The sequence below is a fragment of the Rhagoletis pomonella genome, unplaced genomic scaffold (assembly GCF_013731165.1).
Source record: "Rhagoletis pomonella isolate Grant_MI unplaced genomic scaffold, Rhpom_1.0 Rhpom_scaffold_00006, whole genome shotgun sequence".
NCBI lineage: Eukaryota > Metazoa > Arthropoda > Insecta > Diptera > Tephritidae > Rhagoletis > Rhagoletis pomonella.
Window position 1 is genome coordinate 27,843,540 of NW_023458560.1, and position 12,368 is coordinate 27,855,907.

Consider the following 12,368-nt stretch of genomic DNA (forward strand, 5'->3'; position numbering starts at 1 on the left):
TGTATATAAATTTGGACAACTCGACAAACAGGGCTCAATTTGAAAATTTCGATAAACTCAATAAACATGGAAACTCGATAAATTTCAATAACTATAAGCTTCGATGATTCGATAAATTTCGGTAATTTGATAACTTTCGCTAACAAAATTTTTTAAGACTGAATTTATTTCTATTCCTATAAATAAATTTTCTTACCCTTTCAGTTACCCAAATTCTTTTATTTTTTCACATTGTTGTTATTTTCATCTTTATCTTCGATTTTTCCTTCGCTTTTGTGTCTTCATCATTATCATTTATTTATTCATCATCACATTTATCTTTACTTCAAAGTTTAATTTCAAATACGAAGTAAAACAAAATGCGAAAACAACTCAAATTGACCAGCTTTCAAAAACCACAACTAAACTTTGTGTAAACGGAAATTTTTATGCCACGATTTTGGCCGTAATTTTCATTTTCGAAACCATAAAACTCTCCTCATCTACATAAAGATACCTTTCCAATGGTGTTCTTGGTTTTGAAATCGGCTCGCTAGAATCGCCAAACGAACGGTGGCAAATTTTATGTTAGCGTATCAACGGCGGCCAGCCTTGTGGAATGCTGCGGGAATCGGAACGTCGGATTGGTCCTTTGTTGGGATAATAATGCCCAGAATAAAATCTGGGGCAGCAGCAAATGCAACGCGAGTGGAGGTCGGCTTTTCGTGTATAATCGTCAAGCGGGCTGAGTATCTTATAGTGGGCACTAAGCCAATATTTGTACGTCTAGAAAACAGCAAGTGATTGATCTTACCCTATCTAACTCTCGGTTAGGGTGGTCAGTCCTAAGCTGGAGAGTACCGAGTCAAGATTCGCTCTCGGCCCACAGGTACATAGAGTTTCAATTTGGCGAGGATGCTCTATTCGCTCTGCGCCATTTCGAAACTTGAAAAAAACAGACAGTCCAGGTTTTAGGGAAGAGCTTGGGAAACAGACCACGACGCCACCTAAGACACGATCTACTCAAGCCCTTGATTAGGCGGTGTCTAATTTAACCGCTATCCTACGTGGCACTTTGGATAAGGCTTGTCCCTCTCGTCCACCTCTTAGCCATACGCCTGCTCTCTGGTGGAACAAGGAGCTTCATAAGTTCAGGGACGAGTCGAGAAAATTTCTTAACCGGCCCGCAAAACTACTTTTGAGATGGACTGGGAACGCTATCGCTACATGCAAAGAGAGTAAAAAAGGCTATTCACTCTGCGAAAAGCGCCTATTTTAAAGAATACTACAGCGGGATTGAAATGTTGGATCAAACAGCTAGACTGGTAAAAGTTCTGAAGAAAGACCATGCCACTAATCTGGGTTCACTCAAGAGGCCTAATGTCTCTTTAACGGAGGCTAAGATTAGACTCTCTCTGCTTTTCTAGGGGATTTCTGAATTTATACCTCTATGGTCAGACCCGTAATCAGCTATACCTCCGTGGTATGGGGGACCACGATACCAAAGGCCACCTACAGACTAAAACGAAACGGATGTTAGTATAACACTGAGTAGGGCGAGGCCGAAGTTGCTACCGGAGAAGATCTGATATCCTGAGTTTTTTCCAATGTCACCATTACCTTTGTTAAAGAGTTTCATTAAAGTTGAGTTGAAGCCCAAAAACTGGAATACTTCGCTCAACAATTACTGGGAGGCATTGAAGGGCTGCAGGTGGGCAAAACTCATGTTGTCTTCAATCTCAGAAGGTCTATCTAGTTTCTCACTGAGCATACGGGGCTGCAGACAACTTGTTGGTCACTTCACGAGGCACAAATCCCTGACTCCATTTGCCCATACCGCCTTCAAGAGGATGAGACGATGGAACACTTTTTATGCTTCTGCCCCGCTCTTGAAAGAATAAGGTATGAGTCTTTGACACCCAAAAATCTGCTTAAACTAAACATAGTTTAAACGGTTTTTGAAAAGGCTTTATTTTTTTAAAGCATGTGGGAGGGTTGCCACCTGTTTAAAAACCCAAATTTAACTTTAGTTAGTGGAACTATGTATAAAAATATGGGTATCAGATGAAAGGGATTTGGGAGAATGTAACTTGGAAATATTTTTAATAGGGTTGCCACCTCCTTAAAAAATTAAAATCAAATTTAATAAGTTAAATGAATTATTACAATATATGGGTATCAATTGAAATGGTTCTGAAAAAGCTTAGTTTCTAAACTACAAAAATGATGGTTGCCACCTCTTTAAAATGTAAAATTCAACATAATTTAAAATTAATTAGTTGAAGTATGTGCCACATTATGCGTGTAAGATGATAAAGGTTTTACAAGGTTGAAGTTTGAAAATATTTTGGAATGGGTTGCCACATGTTTTAAGGGTCGAGTTAAAGTGTCAAATGAAAGAGCGTTCAGAAATCTTTAGTTTTAACATTTAGTAATTTGTTTAGGTATTGGAGTAGTTTGAAGAAGGTTGCCACCTATTTGAAATATTAAATTCAACTTGAACGAAGGCTGTCAGGCGAAAAGGTTTTCTGAAGTTTTTAGTTTGAAAATATTTTGAAAAGGATTGCCACATGTTTGAAAAGTGAAATTTAATTTCATTATACACAAGTTAAATTGTCAAACGAAAGAGCTTTAGGAAATCTTTAGTTTGAACATTTAGACATTTTTTGAAGGTATTTGAGGAGTTTAAAGAAGGATGCCACCTGGTTTTGGAAATACTTTATTTTATAACTATATCAACGAGAGTTTGAAATACTAAACTCAACTTGAACGAAGAAAATTAGTTAACTAAAGTTTGTAGCATAATATGGGTATCAGACGAAGCAGGTTTAAGAAGCTTTTCGTTGAAAATATTTTGAAGAGGGTTAAAAAAAGTAAAAATCACTTATTTGTTTAGCTGATTTTGAATATTTTGAGCATAATTGAAATAAATTACTCCTAATTTTAATAGTCTTAACCTTAAACTTAAAAAAAAAATACAGAATAATATAATTATTAATTTAAAGAAATTCTCAGGTTTGTATCAACAAAAGTGCGGCCAAATTATGGGAATGTTTTTTTTTTAATATTCTACCCTAGCCTCTAAAAAAATATCCACTTCTGAGCAGGAATAATTTTTAACCAAGCCAGTCGGGGGCAAGCAAATGCCACCCCTTTCACTCATTAGCAGCTTGTCAATGATGCTGCTATCAACAATAATAATGATATAGATACGATAATTTGTATACATACCTACATTTGTATATCTAACTACACAGATTGTTAATTCTTTCTAAAGCAACAACACATAAACAAAATCACACACGATAGCCCAGCGAGATCAAACGATTTTTCAACACCGCAATTCACAAGCTACAGTGCACACAATAACAAGATTAACAAGCGCGGTCATATAAAGTAATCACATACCGCCTCGAAAATTGCCGTTGAGAGCATCACATGAGCCGCGGCGGCCGGTGTCAAAAGCGCCGCTGCTAACTACAACTGTGTGTAAGTAACAGCCGCTAGTATCATATATTCATATAATATATATACATATGTACATATATACCAGAAGGTTTGCAAATGCTATTTGTCAGTGTGTGCTTGCCGCAATAAAAAATCAATTAGAGCAGCGGCGATAACGTAAAAGGGGTGGTGCGCGCGCGAGCAGCTCAAACAAAAGTCCAAATGACAATAATGGATATAGCAAAAATAAATGCAAAAAAAAACAAACAATGTGAGGCAAACAAATGGTAAGACTCTCAAGTAATACACTTGTGTGCTTACATTTGTTTTAATGCCAACAAATGTGTGTGTGTGTGTGTGTGTGTTTGCAACAGAGCATTTCATAGTAGGTAGTTGCTAATGCTAGCGACCACACGGTAACAAGATGAAAAATTACTTTAGGGCGTTAACCAACTTGTCACTCACAACATGTAGTCAACACAAAGGGAGTGTAATGTGAAGAGTGACAAGTGTGCAGAGTGCAGCAGGAAGGGCGAGGAGAGGTATAGCGAGCGCTGTGTTGCTGTGGCAATAAGCAAACGAGCAAGCCAAGTCGTTAAATATATATAAGCGCGTTCGCTGCTTAAGTCTTTCGTTTGTTTGCCTGCTAAGGCTTTGTTTTCGTTTGTGTGATTTTTCAATTTATCTCCGCGCATTTTTTTTTCGCAAAACCTTTCCTGACTGTTATGCTTTTTATGCTTCTTGCACGCCTTCCTCCTCCGCCTGCTTAGCCTTCTACTACTTGTTGTCTTCTGACATTTGTTGTTTTGGTGGTGATTTTGTGAATTCGAGAAGGTTAATGGCGTGCATACCAGCAAACCAGTCAACCAACCAATCAACTCTATCCACCTAAGCGAACGAACGACCAGCCGGCCGTGGCCCAAAGTGTATAGCATTGGCCGTCAGCTTGATGATGGTGGCACATCGAATGTACGTAACAGAGCGACACATGCAACCTGCCATTGCCGCCGCTCACCCTGTGATGCCCCTAGCTCAGCCTGTGTTTGCATGTGTAGCAATGCTTATTCAATTAGCTGGGAAATCGTCAAATTGCTGGCGATCGTTAGGCGGTGGCAAGCAGCAGGCGCACAATTCCACAAATCATTTCGGCGTTTCCTTTATTTCAATTTGCATTGTTTTTGCTTTATTTTATTTGTAGTGTGTTGCAAATGGCTTGCTGCCGCGCTCAAACTGTTGCGGCTTCATTGTTTCTGTCCCTGCTCTCCCTGTTATCCCTGCTGCTTCTTTTTTGTTGTTTCTCTGTTCGTTGCAGCGCAAGGTGCGTGGCCTAATGAGTGCGTTTGCAGCTGTAGTTTGAATATCCGAAAACTTGCCGATCAGCGGAGCTGCGAAAAAAAAATGATTTAAAATAAAAAATGTGGCAAGTAAAATAAAAAATAAAAAATGCACTGCTGCTATCTGTGCCCCAACGTTAGCGCGAGTGTCAGTGAAAATTAATAACAATAATCATATGCAATGCCAACTTAGCCGCGAGACAAGTTTTAATGTTTCGGCTGCCACCAATGCCACTGCTTGATCGCACTGCTCTAAGCCACTAGCCACTAGTGCTGGCAGAAGAAGATATATCTCCTGGCTGAGTTGGTGTTACTGCTGCTGCTGCTGATGCTGCTGCTTCTTCAACTGATGATGATGGCAAACTTTTAGATGAGTGCTGCTTCTGCTGTTGTTGTTTTTATCTGCCATTGCATGCTGTGGCAAGCTGCTGTTGGCTGACTGCTGCTGCTACTCCACCTAATGAATGTCTCTCATTTTATTATTTTGCAAGTGGTAGCATGCAAATGTATTTTTAATGATAAACGTAGCAAATGTTTCATGCGCTAGGCTAGGTCCGCCATACCGCAACACACCACACCAACCATCTTCCACCCATCTAACTGCGCAACTGTCCGAGTCGAGAGTCAAAGTGGCAAGCAAACAGCGCATCAATTCTGCAATAGCGCAACACGGGTGTAGTGTATGATGAACTAGCAGAAATGCGTAGCCATTAGTTGTTCGTCGCAAGCAAAGGCATGTGAAAATTATAGAAATTGTGATTTATGCAACATTCAAGTGATTTGAACACGCAACCGTTAAGGGGCGAAAGTGCTGCGGCGTTTGGCAAATAGATATTCCAAGAATGCCTGCTAGGCCACACTAAGTTATTGCTGCCTTAATTTATAATTCTTACAATTTAAACCAGTTATGTTGCCACTGGCCAAGAGACCAGGCAAGCGGCATTTATCAGCTGATATATGAATTATGAATAAATCTCACAAATTTTATTTATTTCATAATGTCGTCATTAAATGTTAAGCAAAAAAAATTGCACCTTTGCATGAAGATAAGCGAGTGAGGTTCGGTTTAACTTTATGGTTAGAAATGTAACAAAAAATAAATAAGTCGTATAATGGGAAATAACAAATATTACTTAAAAAAGTTACTGATACGAACATAGTCTATGTGCCTAATTTAAACTTAATTGGCAATTTCATTAAGAAAATCTTTAATTTTTCAAATTCTTTTTATATGTGACAATTGTTTTACAAAATATGCCTGGCTGGGTCTAAACACTTGCTGCTATGTTATGTTATATTTACATTAGGTTAGTAAACGAAATATATTAAAAATTGGGAAAGGTGAGAAGTCTTTGCAATATAGCAGGAACCATAACGGTTAAAATCTTAACAAAAAAAGTAAGTGCGCCTGGGCCTTACTGGAGAAGTGAAACTTTCGTTACATACATATCCATTTTGTCTCATAACCAATATGGGTACATATATATGTACATACATACATACATACATCTGCTTTTGCTTGGGGTTATATTTTTTGTCTTTTTTTATCTAGATCCCTACCTCTGTCACTGTTCGTTCTAATTAAATTTATGCTATTCTGTTTTTCTTTATGTTCATTTTTATCTTTATACAAAATCCATAACAAAATCGATAAAAAATCGATAAAAACAATTAATTAGGAAATCGATAAATATATCGATTAGAAAGTCGATAAATATATCGATTCAAAAATCGATAAAAATATCGACAACAAAATCGATAAATATTGATAACAAAATCGATAAAAATATCGATAACAAAATTTATAAAAATATCGCTGAAAAAATAAATTAAAATATCGATTACAAATCGATTAAAATATTGATAACAAAATCGATAAAAATATCGATTATTATATCTATAAGTTCCGAAAATATCGATAGCAAAATTGAAAACAGTATCGATAAAAATTTTGATAACAAAATCGATAAAAATATCCATTATTTTATCGATAAGTCCCGAGAATCCCGAAAATTTCTAAAATCCCAAAATAGTTCTCTGTGTCTCTCTGTATCCTTTCCTCTTTAGTTACCTTTATTTTAATCTTTCTTCCCCTATCTTCATCTTTACTTTTATCGGTATCCTCATCCTCATCTTTGTTTTTACTTTTATGTTTATTATTTTCTTCATCTACATATTCTCCTTCATCTTTGCCCTTATATAAGTAAAGTGTTGAAACTTACCTTGGTCGTCATTTTTGCCCTTATCTTTACGCATCTTTGTTTTTGTTTTTATTTTTACCTTTGCCTTTATCCTTTTCTTTATCTATGTACGTAGTCACCTTTACTTTCATTCTTGTATTGGTCTTTTTCTAAGTGTTATTCTTTAACCTTTTATTAGCAAATTTTTGTTAAATTAAGTATTACCATATGAATAATCATAAAAAGCACTTGTTTCAGCCCCAACCATTTCCGTTGCACAATTTCCGTAGGCGATTTCCGTTGAATTTGCCAATTTACTCCCAACCAACCAACCGCCGCTAAAGAAGTTTCACTTAAAAAAAATTCTAATTTGAGTGTCAAAATTGGATCTCTATATTTTCGATCAATTGGATTCTATTATTTTTTCGAACAGGAATATTCGCAATCTTTTGGGTTTTTATTTTTACGATCGATATTTCATCGTTAATTTAAATGTATTAAACCGTTAACGCCCTACCTCCTGAGTCTACAAGGCGCCGTTGGTCAAGTCCTAGCATACGCTAATGACATAGCAATCGTAGAACTGGAAAACATCTGCAGATCCGGAAAGAGTTATTGCAAAATTCACTCAGCCTGGTAAACGTCCGGTCCCAAAAAAGGAATACCTAGCGTCAATCCTACCAAAATAGAAAAGGTATTTTCAAAAGGAAGTATTAAACTCCTCTATTCAAGCATCCCACCCTAAGCGGGGTGCCACTTACTCTCTCAACCGAGGTTAACTACCTTGGGTCATTATAGACAAGAAGCTTGACAGGAAGCAAAATATTTAAGACCGCTTTAACAGGAAGGCCTGTAAGACGGCTATAGGCAAAAAATGGGGAATTAAACCACGTATAGTACGCTGGATGTGCACAGCTGTGATAAGGCCCATGCTATTCTACGGGGTTACCGTATTGTGGCCTGCACTAAACCATACTTTGTTGTCAACAGCCAAGGGGGAACGAGTGCCGAGGATGACTGCCATGCTCGTCAATGGAGCACTGCCCACTACACCCACAAAATCTCTGTAAATAATGTTAAATCTTTCTTCTGTGGATCTCTACGGCAAATTTCGGGCCGCTTTCAATGCAGCGAGATTAAATACAATCCAGCCGTGAAGATACCTCTGATTCGGATACAAAAAAGTACTTGTAACTCTACCGGATAACCTACGACAGTTAAATTATACGACTCCTCTAGTCTGCTTAATCGGCTATATATACAAAAGAGCGGGTAGCGAGATTTATTCTGACGAACTCGCGCTAGACCTCAGTTTTCGCTTAGAGGATCATTGTAGCGCTTTTGAAGCAGAGCTAAACGTCATATTGGAGGCGGCTCGGTGGCTCATAACCTCCGCCCCTCCAGGGCGGCATATCTCTATTTATTCTGACAGACAGGCGGCTTTGTCTACGTTTTATGCTAATCACTGATTTATGGTGTATACCGTTAGCACCCCGACTACTAGCTGGTTAGTGGCTTTTGCGATGTATGACTGAAGCATAATGCCGAATTTCCACTAGACATTGAAATGACAAAAAATTTATATCATTTAAAAAAATGCCATGTGGAAATGAACTTAATGATTATTTTTGAATGTAATGACACGATTATTTTTTAATGCCCGACTTTGTCATTCGTAATTTTTGCCATTTAATGCCTAGTGGAAATCCAGCATAATTCTTTTAGTACTGCGAGCGGACAATACAAAATGGAATTAGCTGTTAGCTTCAATACATTATGAGGCTTTTTTTTCGGAAATCGCCATGGAAGCGATGCACGTATATCATGTTTACCAATTGTAAGTTTTGCTGGGCCGCTATCCACTAGATATTCACATGCCTATTGGTATTTTAGTTATCCTATCACATAATACAAAAGAAAATTCTCATTTTTGTTTTTCCTAACTTAAACAGCAACTACTTAAGCTCAACATTAACGCATATTATGAGGCCTTTAGTTGTGTTACTTTGTAAAAAGCATATCAAAATATGGCAGCGATAATATCGCCGTATATGCACAGCAAATATAATTTTACAGATCTCAGTAATTTTCAACTCAAAAATCGGTCAATCAGTGTTAAACAGCCGACAGTCACCCGGCAGACAACAAATTACAGCAGCTGCTACCTTGGTACCTTGATATCAGATATACCATTTGATATGTGTGCAAGTGAGCGCGTTTGAAATTTAGCTGCATTTTCAATAATTGCTAGCAATCTGTGTACGAGTTAGTAAGAACACCGCGCTGTAGTAGTATGCGTTTAGCAGCAGCTCTCGCAGTCGAGTGTGTCACACGGCAAGCGTTTAGACATCCCTCAGCCAGCCGGTTAGGCAGTCCGACAGTCAGGTGCAGCGGCATTGAAAAAATGCAGCTCTATGGTTGGCTTAGAGCGACAGCTTAGCCTAGCTAAAGCGCACTCAAACACCATCCTCCTTAACCTCGCTGCGCTACTTACCTACGCTCATCGTGGAGCGGATAAGCAGTTTTCGCAGCAGTTAGCCATGTTCACCGCCTCACAGCGAGCAGTTATTTCCTTTTAAAGTACGGACTTTTGACTAGAAAAAGTCGTAATTATATGATTACTTCAATAACAATTTTCAACACAGAGTGAAACTTTTGCGCCGCCGCCGTCGTTTATGTAGCGCTCGCCTGCGATACAGCTGAGTGGTGCGTGCCACATGTGGCATACGGTGCGCGTAGTTGTGGCAGCTGCTGTTTGCATCGCTATTGCATTACAGCAGCACACAAATAATCGTAGCAACCTAGCTAGAGTGCTGGTAGTTAGCCGCCAGTGCTGAGTATTCGCTTCGCTTTAGACTGGCTAACTTGTTGGCTGATTGTTTGGTGCTGCTCGCCTTCCTGTCAGCCTGCTTGGCTTGACTGGCTGTAGGGTTACACAGTGGGCAAGCAGCAAACCACTACTGGGCTAGTACTCGTAGCAACCTTGCCACTCTCGTATTGCTCGTTTTTTTGTTTTTTTACCACACTCTTACTACTTTTTCCTCTTCATCATCTTTTGTTTCCAATCGCAGCTGCGTATCGCATGTCGCGCATCATCACACCCATTTTGCTTAGAAGTCCCTGGCGTATGTGTATTAAGCTCGCTGCTTAACTGCTATTGTATTGGCTGTGATTTTATGGTTGATAGCAGCGAGCTCACCTTTTTGTAGCAGCCTTTAATTGAATTAAAAATGTGTAGCTACCACTGCTGGTAAATAGCGCAGCGTTAGTGGTGTTGGCGTTCGTTGTTACACTCGTCGGCTATCTCAGCTATTACAACTACAAGTACGTGTTTTCTTTTGTTTTATTGTTGTGTAGTAACAAAAGACGGTGGTGTAGTCCGCAACTTCACAGTTGTTGCCACAACCAACGGCTTTGCTCCATCCTGAACGCTGCAGAAGCAAAAGACTGCTGTGCCTCAGTCTAATTGAATCTTTTACTCTCTCCCGTTTACTATGCTGCCTTCTCCAGTATATGTAAGTTTTTATTTTTATTTTTTATTTTTCCTGTTGTATTCTGGTATGTCTTCTACACGTGTTGCAAGCTTGTTGGGGCCACTGGAGGTTGTTTGCCGCTGTTTTGTTGCTTGTTGTTCAAAGCACTTGTAAAGTAATGTTATCTGAGCTGATTGTGTTGTTGTTGTTGTTGTTGTTGTAGCGATAAAATGCGTTAGTCGAACAAGCAATATATGGTTATGATTACAATTAATTATTTTATTGAATTGTCATTATAGTCTGGGACCCCCCCCCCCCCCCCCCCACACTTCGTATATGCCCACCTATGCATTAGAGCGACCCAGATAAAAAAAACGGTTATCCAACTTCACGATTCCCACCAAAATATGTCGGCTAAATTCAGCGTCATTCCTTAAATGAGTGAAAATGTTTTTATTGGGAAACGAAAAAATATGAATTACCAAGTCGGGGATGCTCTATGTTTCGTTCGTATTACCGACTTCCTATTTTTGCCGAAAGTGGATTCCCTGTATATTGGAAGTTGTTTGAGAAGATAGCAAAATACAATTTAAAAAAATTTAATGCATTTTTCTTACGATTTCTAATACAAGTTTCTTGAAATTGTTAATTTGTCAGTCGTTTCGTCTCCGTTCGAGGAATCAAAATCTTTTCTCAATATTAACTTTTCCGAAAAACTAATTCATTGTCACCACAAAGATCTAAGAATTTTTTTTTTACGAAAAAGTCTTGAAGTGAAATTGGGTTTAATTTTTAATCATATAAATGGTGGGAGAAAATACCTTTTCTTAAAACTAAATTTAAGAGTTGACTGTCACGAATGGCACCGAACTTAAGCAAAGTATTTTGAATAGAACAATGAAATCAACTAACTCAAAAACTACCGTAGAATTTTAAAGCGAAAAAGAGTAAGAAAAAACCAAAAAAACAGACAGGAAAAGTGACGCAACTACCGGTTCAAGTCCCAAAAAATTTAATGAAAATGTTTAAAAAATATTTAAAAACCCCAAATAAAACACCGACGAAGTTCAATACTAAAAAAAAAATTGCGAAAAATCTTAAAATAACAATTTTGATAACATCTCAGAAAAATACATCTCGGAAAACAGCTAAAAATTCTAAGGTCTCAAAAAATATGAAAACCTCAAAAATTTTCGTCAAATACCTAACAATTCCTAAAGTTCCCAAAAATATGAAAGTTTGTGAAAAATTCCAAAAAAAAATTTCAATAAAAAAAGGAGCTAAAAATATATCTACAAAAAGATGGAGAGGGGGCATAAAAAATCTTCAAAATATCGGAAATTTTGGAAAGTAAAAAAAATATACCTACTGAATATTGCAGAAATTTTAGGAAAAACAACAGAAAAGTTTCGTATAAAATACAAATGTAAAAAGTTTCCAAAACCGAAAGTAGGAACCAAAATATGTGCACTCAAAATTGTAGGGATTTTTGAAAAATCTTGAAAATGTTTATCGGTACAATAATGTACGAATGTGTCCAGAACCTGAGTCAGTTGGGCACACGGTCCTTGTAAGTCTGACTGCAGCCTGTCATCACTGATGCTAAAGGCTTATAATTTCCCAAGGTACCGAAAGCTACGAATAACTTCGTTTTCGAAGTGAAAACTTCTTAAGCGCCATTGGTGAATGCACAAATACTAAGGAGAAGGCAATAAAAGGGCAACAATTTTTGTAGAAAAGAAAACGCCATTAGCTTAACTGGTATAAACTGATTCGAAGGCTAATTAGTTCTGCTGATATGAGCTAATGGTACGTACGGCTGACTACAGCAGTAGAACCGCATAAGTACCAGCAATTTCCACTGCATATAAATAGTAATATTTTATACGTGTAATATTCGTACCTAAATATGTATAGCACTTACCACCTACATATTCCCATAAGTGAATTTTTTG

The 12,368-nt window shown here is 37.8% G+C and overlaps 1 protein-coding gene across 1 annotated transcript in view; it reads left to right on the forward strand.

Moving 5' to 3' along the window:
• The window catches only part of LOC118740555 (cadherin-related tumor suppressor), an 816,571-nt gene that overhangs the window by 621,000 nt on the left and 183,203 nt on the right, over nt 1–12,368 (forward strand). The gene's annotated exons all lie outside the window — the stretch shown is intronic.